Source organism: Pleurodeles waltl, chromosome 9 (assembly GCF_031143425.1).
Source record: "Pleurodeles waltl isolate 20211129_DDA chromosome 9, aPleWal1.hap1.20221129, whole genome shotgun sequence".
In the NCBI taxonomy this organism is placed as follows: domain Eukaryota; kingdom Metazoa; phylum Chordata; class Amphibia; order Caudata; family Salamandridae; genus Pleurodeles; species Pleurodeles waltl.
The window spans coordinates 231,002,148-231,016,854 of NC_090448.1; positions in this window are offsets into that span (position 1 = coordinate 231,002,148).

Genomic DNA, 14,707 nt, shown 5'->3' on the forward strand with positions numbered 1-14,707 from the left:
CAGTGCCCATGCCAATGGCATGGGCACTGCAGGGGCCCCCGTAAGAGGGCCCCACAAAGAATTTCCCTGTCTGCATTGCAGACAGTGAAATTCGCGACGGGTGCCACTGCACCCGTCGCACCCTCCCACTCCGCCGGCTCAATTCTGAGCCGGCGTCCTCGTGGGAAGGGAGTTTTACACTGGGCTGGCGGGCGGCCTTTTGGCGGTCGCCCGCCAGCCCAGTGTAAAACTAAGAATAGCCGCAGCGGTCTTCCGACCGCGGTGCGGTATTCTGGAGGGAGGAAGTCTGGCGGGCGGCCTCCGCCGCCCGCCAGACTTAGAATGAGGGCCATCATTTTTTAAAGGTTTAAAAGAGTCTTAATCCGTAGGAATAAATGGTTATACCCTTTTAACACACAGTACATAGGATGCGTCAAAAAACGAAGACGATGCGGGCCACAGAAGAAGTGATGCATCAGAAAAGCAAGCCATGTGTTGATTCTTTCCTCGCAGGTGAGGCGATGTGTCAGTTTCTTACTACAGTGTGGGGTCGATGAGAAAATGACTCCCAGGGATGATGCGTGGAAAGTCCAGAGGACCTGTGTTGATTGGTCCATGCTGAAATAGGTACTGCATCGATTCTTCTGCATCGAGACCGGCACTGCATTGATTTTTCAGCTGCGGGGCAGGCGCTGCATTAATTTGTCTGCGGTGGTGCGCTGATGAAAGGAGTTTCTTCTTCAGGTCACAGGCTTCCACTTACAAGGGCCAAGGGGCTGGATTTGGCACCACTTGGCAAATCAGAACTCTCAGCAGAAGAGCTCAGACACTGGAAGATGAAGTCTTTGATGTCCCTAAGACTTCTAACAAGAGGCAAGTTGAGTTCAAGCACTAGAAGAACCTTGGAAACCAGGATGTAGTAAGAAAAGTCCAGTCCTTTCACTCCCAGGACAAAAGCAGCAAGCAGCAGGTTAGCACAACAAAGCAACAGGCAGAGTCGCTGTCCCTCCTATGGCATCTATCTCTTCATAGTGGCAGTATGTCCTCAGTCCATAAGTGTTCTAAAGTTGTGGTCTTACAGGTCCAGTGGTAGATGAAGTCTTTGATGTCCCTAAGACTTCTAACAAGAGGCAAACTGAGTTCAAGCCCTTGGAGAACCTTGGAAACCAGGATGTAGTAAGCAAAGTCCATCCCTTCCACTCCCAGGACAGAAGCAGCAAGAAGCAGGTTAGCACAACAAAGCAACAGGCAGAGTCGCTGTCCCTCCTACGGCATCTATCTCTTCATAGTGGCAGTATGTCCTCAGTCAAGAAGTGTTGTTAAGTTGTGGTCTCACAGGTCCAGTACTTATACTCATTTCTGCCTTTGAAGTAGTCAACTTCAAAGGAAAGTCTCTGTAGTGCACAAGACCCTACCTTTCCTGCTGTGGCCCCAGACATACGCCAAGGGGTTGGAGACTGCTTTGTGTAAGGACAGGCACAACCCTATTCTGGTGCAAGTGTCAGCTCCTTTCACCACACTAGCCCAGGAAAGCCCATCAGGATATGTAGGGCACACCTCAGCTCCCTTTGTGTGACTGTCTAGAGTGAATTCACACACAGTCCAACTGTCACCCTGACCCAGATGTGTATTCCATAGACAGGCAGAGGCACAGAATGGTTAAGCAAGAAAATGCCAACTTTCTAAAAGTGACATTTTAAAGCTTACAATTTATAAATCAACTTAACCAAAATATGTATTATTAAATTGTGAGTTCAGAGACCCAAAGCTCCATATCTCTATCTCCTCCAATGAGAAATTACACTTAAAAGATATTTCAAGGCAATCCCCATGCTACCCTATGGGAGAGATAGTCATTGCAATAGTGAAACACAAATTTAGCAGTATTTCACTATCAGGACATGTAAAACACACCACTACATGTCCTACCTTTGAAAACACTGCACCCTGTCCATGGGGCTGCCTTGGGCCTACATTAGGGGTGACGTACCCGTTGTAGAAGGGAAGGTTTGGGCCTGGCAATTGTGTGCACTTACCAGGTTGAAATGGCAGTTTAAAACCGTACACTTAGATGCTGCAGTGGCAGGTCTGAGACATGTTTACAGGGCTACTCATGTGGGTGGCGCCATCAGTGCTGCAGGCCCACTAGGAGCATTTGATTTACAGGCCCTGGACACACACTGTGCACTGTACTAGGGACTTACTAGTAAATTAAAGATGCCAATCAGGGATAAACCAACCACTAGTACCATTTAGAAAGAGAGAGCACTTGCACTTTAGCACTGGTCAGCAGTGGTAAATGGCCCTGAGTCTTAAAACCAGCGAAGAACGAAATTCATCACAGGAACAAAAACAGGACGTCAGAAGCCAAAAATACAGGGGAAACCATTCCAAGAGCTTACAGGTCTAACAGTTACACTTTCCCATTTTAAACTTTGTGTCACAGTTAACAAAGCAAAATGGAATTGTTAACATATGTAATTGACTATAATGGGGAACTATATTTTCAACACTAACTTATAAACATTAATATTTGTGTTACATAAACTGTTATTGTTTTAAGTGTACACACTCTCAAATAACATGAAGATGATTATAAAATTATACTCAATTATTACATTTCAATAAGTGAAGTCATGGCACACATAGTTTTTCCTAACACTACAGTGAATACGCTCTAATATAGGACTTGAATGCATCACTTTACATTAGTCTAATATTAATTAACATGTAAATCCCTGTGCCGTGGTCACATATAGATCAACATTGTGACGTCAGGGGTAGCAGCAAATCTGTGCTGCTCCAGGCCCCCCTCTGATAACAAATCAAGCCATCACATCAATCTGTAATCTTTTATCAGAGAGACAGGTCAAAATCTCTAAGATTGATCCAGGAAAGATCTTCTGGATTCCTCTAACTGCTTAAGGTCACTATAATATATGCTACATCTATTCTCAAGCTCTAGCTCATCCTTTCTCCCCTTCACTCCTTTCTTCATTTGCACTCTCTTGTATCCCTTGTAAAGCCCAAATATGATCAATTTACAAAGAGTACTTATCAGCAAAGGTCCTAAGATGTTTCTAACAATTCCATTACGTCAACTTTCAAACCATTTGCCAACAGCTGAAAACCGACTCCCTATAGCTTCCCATGCCACTGTTGCTTCTAGCTCTTTTAGGTCTCCTTTCAAGTCAGTGATGTGTTTAATATATTTCTTCAACTCTTTATTATTGTCAGGGAAGAAAGTACATGGTCAATATGTTGCAGAGTCCACCCTCCTTCGCGAGAAGGATGTCTAATGAAAGTCTGTTTTGCAAAACCATTGATAGTATGGCAGCAATCTCAGTATCAACTAACAATAGGGCACCTGTTGCACTAGTAGAAAACTTATCTACAATGGTAGACAACTTTCGTATCTTGAGATCATTCAGAATCACTCTCGCAGATGGAATCAATGCACCAAAAATATCTCCTACAATTTCTGAACCATTGTCTCCTCTCTTAGTTCTGGTGTTTGTCCTTGTTTCCCATGCAGGATCATCAAAATGTTCCACATGATAAATCTTTGGACAAACTATTCCTAAATAGCACATTCAATACCATCCTTTAAGCAACCTAAAGTATGCAAGATCTTCACAAATTAAATATACTCCAGGCATTTAAGGGCCTTGTCCTGATAACATAAAGGTCCAACTGCTTTTAACTTCAAATGTTTGGTCACACTCACTCTTTTCCCCGTACTTTGTATCAGCTGCTGATCTTACCCTAAATATGCACAATTCCCCTCTATGTTTTAAATCTAGTGTTAAGGCACCTTGGCTTCCTGCATTTGAATATGCTACTTCTTCCCTTCCCCAATTTTCTACCATTACACCCTTCATTGCCTCACCTGTCATTCCTGTTCTTCTGTCTTCAACTAGATTCAGAAAATCCTTTTTCACCTTTGTCAAGGCACATGTCAAGTTATCTCTGTGTGCATAAACTATATCCAACAACATTTCTGGTTTAAAGAATCCTTTCACTGTGTCAATTTTCTTTGCTTTAGGATTTCTGAAAAGACCAAATCATAATTCAAATAGTAATAATATTGAAAGTGTTCTTGTTCATACAGAAGGCTTGTCAACACGTTACAAGTAACACTATACGTCAAAGGAATATGGTGATAAGGTATTCCCTTTGCAGCCAATGCTTGTATTTGCGTACACACATAGAAATGTTCTCATTGATACTGTACACGTACTCATAAAGCATATTGATGAAAGATCTCCTCTTGAAGTGTCTACATATATATATTTCTCACTCAGTTAAAGCATCCTATTGTCAATAGGCTGTGAGGTCTTCGGAGCGCTTGCAGATCTAATGTCTCCTATGCTAGAACGTGAAGGTTAACTCAACCCTATAAGTAAAGCAATCATTACTGAAATTGACATAACTAATACTCCTGCACATGTGTATCTACATTTACTATTTTTGTTTCTAGATTCCATGGCTTCTATCAATCCAGACTGTTTAGTAAAGGTAGCAGCAGAAGCATTAGTCTCTTTCAGTCTTTTCAATCGAGCAAAGCAATAGCAAGCAGTTGTCTTTATAAGAAAGTTCAATGTCAATTGCGATCCTCGTTTGCCTTTTTTAATCCTACTCTGTGTTCTTCTAAATGGCAACCCTATGATGAATTCTACAGACTCAGATCTTGGTACTCTTCTGTATTCTCTACAATCTTTTAAAATGTCTCTAATAACTGTGTAGTTCAGAGTCACTAATTATTACATCCAGAATATAATTGTCTCAGTCTATCAAGTGGCAATGCAATTTCAAAGCTCAGTTCTGCCAGGAATTGAATTGTTAAAACAAATTAATCCAAATTCTCTCTCCCAGTCATTGGCAGCTAGATATATTCACTCAGGTGAGGTGTGGTACCCTTGCTTTTTATGTTCTCCGGACTTCTGGCCCTTTGACATCGCTGTCACTTCGGCCAGACTCCTCAGTCTTTTCCAGAATACTTTGTGGATCTCTCACTTCAGGCACAGTCAGTTCTATTGGCCCCTGGTTTCCAGGCACCACTCATTGTTTTACAGAACTAGGTCCTTTATCAGCACCATAGTTTTGCGCTGTCAATCTTTCTTGCCTTGACCCTTCTGTACCAACTTCAACTGTTGACACACTCAAATCGCCTCAGATCGAACATGTGCTGTTTGATTTACTTGCTTGTCCCCAACAGCTTGACTAACCGGCTCCCTTTGTCTCACTGTGACTATCTCTTCAGAGGCAGGTGCTGTTGTATCATCAAAAGGATGTGGAGCTCTTCAAGTGTGCAGTTGGAGAGACCTCCACACTTCACAGCTGTTGTTGGGACCAATATAACCTGAAACAGCCCCTTCCACCGAGGCTCCAAGCACGACTTGTGCACATGCTTCTTCACCATAACCCTGTCACCTGGACTGAAGTCATGGCACTGCTCCTGTTGGGACTGTGCTGTAGCTTCTGCAACCTGATGAGACACTGAACAAACCACACCAGCCAGTCCTTTGCAGTAATCAATAACTATGTCATCTGTAATGTTCACAAGCGCATTTGCAGGCACAGCTGGTAATCTCGTGGCATGCCCCATAATGATCTCATGGGGTGCAGTCCTGTCTTCTTATCTAGAGTACTGCGAAGTCTCATCAACACAAGAGGCAATGCATCAGACCACTTCAATGAATTAGAAGCACATACTTAAGCCAGTCTGGATTTCAGCGTTTCATTGACTTGTTCAACAAGACCAGAAGCTATAACTATAATGTAGTCTCTGCCTCACTTTCAATGCTTCACACTGTAATTACAGGACCTCACTATAGAAGTGAGTCTCCCGGTCTGACTCTAGAGAAGTTGGGAACCCGAAACGGGAATGAGTTCTCTTATCAATAACTTTGCTACTGTGAGGCTGCTATTTCCCCTTGTCAGGTAAGCTTCAACTCAACGAAAGGAAATGTATGCAATAACCAGGACGCATCTCAGTCCATTGCACACAAGTAATTTGATTAAAAGTAGCTACGTGCTTTTGAAAGGTCCTCCTGATCTCCCTATGTGACTAGGTGTTACTGCAGTTCATTAGCCTACATTTATTTGTTGACATATAACACATCTGTGACAGAGAGCTTCTGCCATCAACCAAAATCTGGAATTGAACCATGTCTGTTGAAACAATCTCACCATTACATCACGTCCTACATAAGCTGGACTGTGATAGTGTTTTGCCATAGGTGGTAACAAACTATTGGGCATCACAACTCTTCCATCACTTGAAACCCAAACATCATCTTCATCTCTTTTGACACATCCTGCTCTGATCCAGCCTTGCTGATCTGCTTCTGGCACGTCTTCTTCCTCCCATGTATCTACAGCAGTTAGCAAGAGATTTTAATTTGTTTAATCCGTTGTATCATTCATGTATTCATAATTGAATGCACAAGCATTTAAAGCACAATATCTTTCCACTTTGTCTGCTTCATTATTTCCCACAGTTACATAGTCATTTCGATGGATGGCCCATTACAATACTTTTGCACTGGTCAATGCTGACACCTACAGCAGCGACAGCTTTAAGATAGCCGGGCAACGCAAAAGCCACTGGGCCAAGTGCGGCAGAAAAATATGCAACAGGCCTATGAGTATTTCCGTGTAACTGTGTTAGCACTGAGACAGTGCATCTTTCCCTCTCACTGTAGTACAAAGTAAAACATTTGTTGTAATCAGACCTTCCCAGTGCCTGGGCATGAATAGAGATTTTCTCTCAGCTCTGAGAAGACACGCATGCAGTTGTCATCCAATGGTACCAGATCAGACACATCCTCATGTGTCAGCCACTGTAAAGGATTAGCCAAAAGGGAAAAGTTGGGAATCCATTGACGACAGTTGCCATCCACTTCAAAGAGCATCTTGACTTCTTTCTGAGTTGCTGGCAGATTCATTTTCAGATTTTCTGATATTCTCTCTTGTGACACCTTCCTTGCACCTTTCTCAATGTGATATCCAAGGTATACTTCATGTCCATTCTCAGGGAAGTGGTTTAACAGGGCAATTGTATCTTGTCCGTAAGCTTCTCATGTGTTTGACGCCACAAGCAGGTTGTCAATGTTATGTATCAGGTCTGAGTGATAGGGCACCTCTAGGGACTCCAGGTTCTTTTTCAGAACTTGGTTGACAATTGATGGGCTCTCAGTATGCCCTTGTGGGACTTAGCATCATGCCAAAACACAACTGCCAAACTGAAAAAAGGGGAATTGCCTTTCCTCATGCAACAGTACGGCGAAGAATGCTTGGCAAAGGTCAATCACAGTGAACCACTTGGCCTCACATGGAATCTACAACAAAATCACTGCTTGATTCGGTACCATGGGACAACAAGGAACTACAATTTTGATGATCTTTCTCAGATCTTGGACAATTCAGTATTTTTCCATTGGGCTTTCACAGTCCCATGATGGGTGGGTTGCATAGACCCCCCGTAATTTACTCTAGTTTCATTTGCTCAAGCATGGAGTCAGTCACTGGAGTAATCCCTACAGTTGTTTCAGCAGTCAAATTGTATTGTGGGGTTCTCTGGTACTCAGCTTTTGGCTTGACAGTAATCCATACAGGTTCAACACCTTTAATGAGACCTATATCCTTTCCTGAAAGTCCCAGACTTCAAGTAACGCAGCTACAGTCAGATCTGCAGGCAAATCATCATTAGTCAAACAGGGATAAAATGTGATGTGGGGTTTGGTCACAATTTTGAATGAAATGTCTCCATCACTTGTCTTCAATTCTATGCCTCTCTGTATGCAAAAGACAAAACACTTTAGTTTGCACAGGAGGTCACGTCCGAGCAGACTTACAGCACTTGAATCACATAGCACAAATTGGTGATTGTCTTCAAAGGACCGTTCTCTTACAGGTGCAGCTTCTGTTTCAGGGCTTGACAGTTGCTTTTTTGCAACACCTCCAACTTGGATTCTTTTTCCCAAAAGCTGTCGGTTGGGAATCTCTACTGTTCTCACAGTAGAGCGGGTAGAACCTGTGTCAACCAACACTGACACCTGGTGGCCATTCATCTCACCATCTACGAATGGACCACTCTTGTCTACCTTTAGGGATGCACCAAGTACGCATTCCTCCTTCCCCCTCAGGCACCGTCATTGCGATTGATCAGAATTGTAATCCTCATTTGTTGTGATCATAGGGTATTGATTCAGAAACATATCAGTATTTGCATTAAGAACCTGATACAAATTAGATCTAGGAACTTTTGTCCTTTGTTGGAGCATTGGGGCTTGTGAAACTTGCATTGATTGACTCTGGGGTACATTAAAATTTTGCGTTCACTGTGTTTGCATTTGCTGTGACTGAACCATATTGTTTCCCTGTGACTGCACAAATCCTCAATTCTGTATATGATTCTCATCAGCCATATTATTCAGATTACAACAATATTCCCTCTTTCAATGGCCTAATTTGCTGCACAAATTATATGGATTAGTCCTTTTCAAAGATACCACATCTACACCTGTACTCGGGTCTATTGGAACACCTCGTGCTCTACCCTGCTGTTGAAATCTAATACCTCCTTGCATCATCTGAACTCCCTGCTGATAGACTCCCTGCATACCACCAACATTCCCTACAAATGGTGTATTCTGTCTCCACCATACAACTTTTAGCTGCACCATCATCAACTTCTCCTTTAACTTCTTTTGCTTCAATTCCAATTTGTCACTGTAACGCTTGGTGTACCTCAGAATTTCATCAATCAGTTTATTCTGCCAACAAATCAAATGCTGCTGAATCATTGAACTAACTTCAGGTTTCAATCCCTGCACAAATCTGAACACAAAATGCCCCATGTATTTTGCTTTGATAGTCTCTGTATCACTGAAATGTTTGAATGCCTCAAACAATCTCTCATAGTATGAATGTATCAACTTTTTGTCAGTTTTAATCCAATCAATGTCTTTAGGAGACACCTTTAACTTCAGAAATGAAATCACCTTTTGATACTTCTTCATCACTAATGGAGACAGAGCCTTTGTTTCAGGATGTCTCATAAGCTCTTTGTCAGGCCATTCCACAAACACCTTGCATTCAGCCCACAAATCACTCAGAACAACAATGTCAAACAGTGTATTCAAATCTTCCCACAAGACCTTTGAAAGCTTCACAAATTGTTCAACCTGTCTGTACCAATGCACAGGCTTTTCTCTCAATTTTGGGAAATAATTTGTAAATGATGCAATATCACTTCTACTCTAGGGTACATGAACATATCCTCCACCAGGAACTTCTCTCCTAGGGAGCATTTGAATCTCTTCCTCATCTGCTCCAGCCGGAGCTGCAGATCTAATCTTTCTTTCCTTGCCAATTATTTTTTCTTGACCCATCTTCCTTCCCATTTATCTAGTTCCATCCATTTTGAAATATAGCAAATTTATTCCCTAGTCTGCAATTCCATTCCTGGAGCTTTATTAACACTTGCTCACTGAAACACATGTGATGACTTCTCTGTAATGCATTGGACTTATTCAGATCTCTAGGCTAATTCACTTAGTTTCTCATGAGCTTGTCTTGCACGTTTCATGATGTCGTTACACACAAATAACAATTAATCTTCATGGTAAGTGTCTAATTGGGCTGTGTCAAGTGTTCCTAGTATCATTCATTCGATTCTAATTTTAATTAAGTCACGTCTAAAGCCCTTTCTCTCTCTGTGGTTTAAATTATCCTCCCCCCACTGAATCCTAAACTTCCATCTTCAGTTGGAACATCAGCACCTTTAAGCCAATCATCTAATGATTGAGCACTAAGACCTGGTTGTTCTGCTGGAGTTTTGAGTAGTATCTCTCCTCAAGAAATACTTGAATATGCAAAATCTGGGGTATTCGCAATAGACATTACAGAATCTGGCCTAGGCAAAATTATTCTTCTATTAGGAGTACTAAAGTTAGCATTTGGGGTCGGGTCAGTTCTAGGTATGAAAAATGGTGGGAGTGACCCCCTAGAAAACCTTGCATCTGGTGAAATTCCCAGTTGCCTTGTTGTCAGGTTTAGATCTGTAATGCATATAGAGTTCTTTTGGGTTGGGACTGAAGGAACCTTACAGTCAAATTTCCTGAATTGTTATTGTTTGGAACACCTCGCTCTACTGTAACAGTAGGAATGGACAATGTATGTGCATTATTCCCTGTCGCTCCTGGACCAAATGATGGAACAATGAGACCAATTGCCATGGGAACAGTCAGGTCATCTGGAGTAGCGAAAGCATTTGGACTCTGGGGAATTTTTATCCCTACATTCCCTCCAGTCTCATTTGAATTTGCTGCTTCTGGTGCAGTAGGTACATCAAGGTTTTCACTTCTCATTGTCTTGGTTGCCCCTCCTGTTTGCATGATGTTATAAGGTAGTGGGTGATTCAGCAATAACCCATTTATGAAATTATCTTCTGGATCAACATTGCTGTCCTCTTCCTTATTCTCAGTGGGTTTTGTCTCTTCTTTTGTTCTCGTTCCCTTTAGTTTAGGGTTTCTCTCGTTGTTTGTTAAAGCAGGATATAATCTAACTCCATCAATGATGTCTATCCTCCAAGCTTTCTGTTGATTGTCCCATCTAGCATCTGCACAAGTATGCATCACTTTCCTGACCCTTCATTTGCATTTCTTTTTCTGTCTCCGATGAGCTATGTGTTACCAAGCATTGAGTGCTTCAAATTGTGCAGGTCTAGGAGGCGGTTTCACTTCATACAAAATTTGTCTCAATATTTCAATAATCATCAAATTATGTGTTCCGTACAGTGGAAATGCCAGTGCACCCTCTTTCTCAGTGATCTTGTGCCATTGTTCAAGCCAAAGGCATGTGATGCCCTACATTTGACAGCATAGAATGACCTTGCGCACCTTCGGGAGGAGTCTCTACTCCCTCTCTAACTGATATAAATGCATCTCCTTTCATCAGACTTTGCAATGCTTGAAAGAATTTCAGTTGTGAATAAATTTTCAATTTTATGCAATAACTTTTTATTTACAATCAGGAAGTAATTGTTCACCCACAATCCTCTATTTGGAGTTCACAACAAATACCAGCTCGACTCTCTGTGATGCAGGATACCAGTACCAGCACGACTTTACACCAACTGAACTATACCAACACTGCACAATGTGACATCAGTCTCGCTCACTCAGTCTCACTCATTGCAAAAGCTCACTCTCCTTTACAAATTCTTTTGTAGTCACTCTCTCACTCAAACCTAAATGCAAAGATAATGCAAGTGATTTTTCAACAATTTTTTCTCATCCTCTAAAGGTTCAGGGTAATCAATCACTTCAAAAACGGTTCAGACTTACACTTTCCGACCTATTCTCACACTCACTTCTTGATTAAGACCTCGACTAGCGGATCTCACTCCGATTGATACAGTTCCTCCATGTGCACTTGTAAATCACTATACCAACCTCTCACAACCACACAAAAGAATGTCCCTCACTGATGGTATTGTCGGCAACGTCTCACGAACAGCACTCCTAAACAGCAGACAAGATCAACAAGTGTCTTCTACGCTTTCACCTATCCCGGGATCTTAGGCCACGACAGACTCAATAACCATCTCAGCTTCTTTGCAATAAGTGCCACATTCACACAAAAACTTCAAATGTTTCTGAAAAACACTTCACAATCACTGCAGACACCACAATCTAAGCTTAAGCAATGCAACATTCAACCCTATTAATACTCACACATCCGCTGAGTTGTAATAATGCTGGGACTCCATTAATCCTCCAAACAAAGCATGAGTTTAGAACTTTGGACTGGGTCTGGGCAATTTCATAATGGGACACCCTAATTTCTTTTCTCTAGCTCCCTGAGAACCAAACTATCTGCAGCTACCAGCTTTGATTGAGCATTTCGTATGCTCTAATTCCGAGGCAGAATAACCTTTGGATCCATGAGCAGGATTTAACTAGGGAATCAGGTGACAATCAGTCAACATTAATTTAACAGCACAGCCCAGGGGTTCCCATTCTGTAGTCCGGGGACCCCTGGGGGTCAGCAGAGCCTCCTCAGGGGGACAGCGACTGCTTAGAAAATGAAATAATATTAACAGATTAGGTCCCAAGGTTTCAGTAATGACTTAGTGGGTGGTCCCCTGATTCCAATAATGATTCAGTGGAGGTCCCTGGGTTCCAGTAATGATAAAGCGGGGATCTGCAGAAGTCAAAAGGTTGGAACCCCTGGTGTAACCAATTTGGGCACACAATGAAAACCCAAATCAGAAATAAAGTTAAAGGCTTTTATTAAAAATGAACACTCAGGTTAATGTAAACAAATCTAAAATGCTTACTGGGAAGATAGAAAATAACTAAGGGGTAGCTGAATCTTAAGACATTTAGATGAGTTAACATGAGACAAACCAACAATTCAGTAACAGCAATGCAAAATATTAGCAAAAGTATCGGATGGCCGGAAATCAAGTGGTGGTCTATTCTCTTACACATTAGCACAAATTAAAGTCATTTAACTAAGTTAAACTGCAGGCAAGTAAGAAATACCCCTAAAGAGCCTAAGCAAATGCAAAAATAAAATCTATGTAAAAGACATAAGGGCAAAAAGTGAGTAGCAAAATAGGACAAAAGGGATTTAGAAAAATGAATGGAAGGTGTCAGCATTTCAGAAGCTTGGTCAAGAGTTTATTCAGCTCCACTTTGTTATACACGTAAGCCCATTTTCTCTTCACACTTTTCTGAAATCCTTCATCTGCCTTCATATCTTACATGTTCTCACATTTAAAATTGACACATTGCTCTGTGCACTCTGCAGAGAGGTCAAGGACTGGCTTTGCATTCTTGGGGTAAAAACACAAATACACACCCATACATTCCAATAGACCCAATTCAGACAGGAGACTCCTGATTTGTTAAGCCAAAATTGTTTTTGTTTCTGTCTGAAATTGCCCCTCTTTCAATAGAAGTCAATACAGTCTTCCCAATTTTTTTTTAGAATCTCCCTCTTCTAAAATGTTGGCTTCTTGAGAAAAGCAAATATTCATATTGAATGCAAGATAAAGTAAAGCTTGTGAAATGTAAGCGGAGATGCCAGAACTGCAATGAAGTACCTTGAGGGTTTTTGCAACCATAGTTAAGAACATGATCAGTGTTTCTGCCACTAAGAAAAGGACATACATACAGATCCTCACAGATACCTGTTTCAAAATTGGTTTGGGTCTGGTTGGTTGAGTCTGGGGTGGACAGGACCCACACCACTTAAAGCCCTGAATAGGGAGATACATACAATCTGTTTCCAACTGCCTATTTTAGGACTCCCTTGCTTTATTTGTTTCTAGAACTCATGACATTAAAACCAGAAATATACATAGAGTATGTCTTTTGGTCAGACCCTTCAGCAATTCAATTGTTTGGTTCAGCCTTCTGAGGCCACGTCAATGGTGTGAGCTGGTGTCACCAGCCCTCCCCCGACAGCACTATTGTGCCCCTATTCCTTTTTTCTTTTTTGTCTCTATGTATGTCAAGCACCAAGTTCCAGCTCCCCCCTCTAATTATGGGTCCCAAGCCTCATGAATGAGACTCTGTATTGTGTTGTGAATAAAGGCTTCCTGATGCTGGTTATGGGGCATATGTAGGGACTTGGGAGGTGTGGCACCCATACAGGCTTCAGTTAATTAGGAGGGACCTGCCCTTTTTCCATGTAGTAATCCATTATGGAGAAACCTACATATGTTGCGATTAGAACATCCACTCCTTTAGTCTTGCACTTGCCTGGTGCAAACCTTCGGGCAGGGAATGTATGGATTCTAAGCCTCCACATGGTGCATTCTGGTGGGTGTTACTGCTGAAGGAAATAAGGCCCAGATTTATACTTTTTCATGCAAAACTACGCAAATGCAGTATTGCGTGAAAAAGTATACCGCCGGCAAGGGCCATTACAAGACGCCGGCCAGGCATCATATTAATGGAATGGCGGTAGCCAGCAGTAAGGCCCGGCTAGCATCATGAAAAAGGATGCTAGCTGGGTGGGGTAGGTGTAGGGGGAACAGGAGGTTGTGCGTCAAAGGATGATGCTAGTATGTTCAGAGGCATAAAAATGCCTCTAACCAGACTAGCATAATTTTTTGACATAAAACACCCATGGACCTGACTCCTGTCTTAGCAAAGACAGGAGTCATGCCCACCACCCCAATGGGTATCCCCTGGGTCCAGTGCCATGTAGGGGGGCCCAAGTTAGCCTCCCATGGCACTTTTAAAAATAAATACGTACTAGTACTTACCTTACTTACCTGGGATGGGGGCCCTCCATCCTGTGGTGTCCCTCTGGTGTGGGTGGGGGTGCCCCTGGGGCTAGGGAATGTTATGGTCTCTGACCATGGAAATAGGCCCATGGTCTCTGGCCATGGAAATAGGCCCACAGGTTCCCTAACGCCTGCCCTGACCCAGGTGTTAAATAATGGCGCTAAACAAGCTTACCACCATTATTTAAGGCCCTCTTCCCCCTGTGCGTGATTTTAGCACGGGGGGATAAATATGGCGCTAAGGCCATATCGCCATTTTTTGCACGGGAACGCCTACTTTGCATCTCATTGATGCAAGGTAGTTTCCCGCAAGCAAAAAATTACTTTAACTCCAAAACTTTGGTGCTAGGCGGGGCAAGCGCCAAAGTTTTGGCTCTCGACCTGCCTAGCACCAGGCCATTGTATGCATTCTCTCTA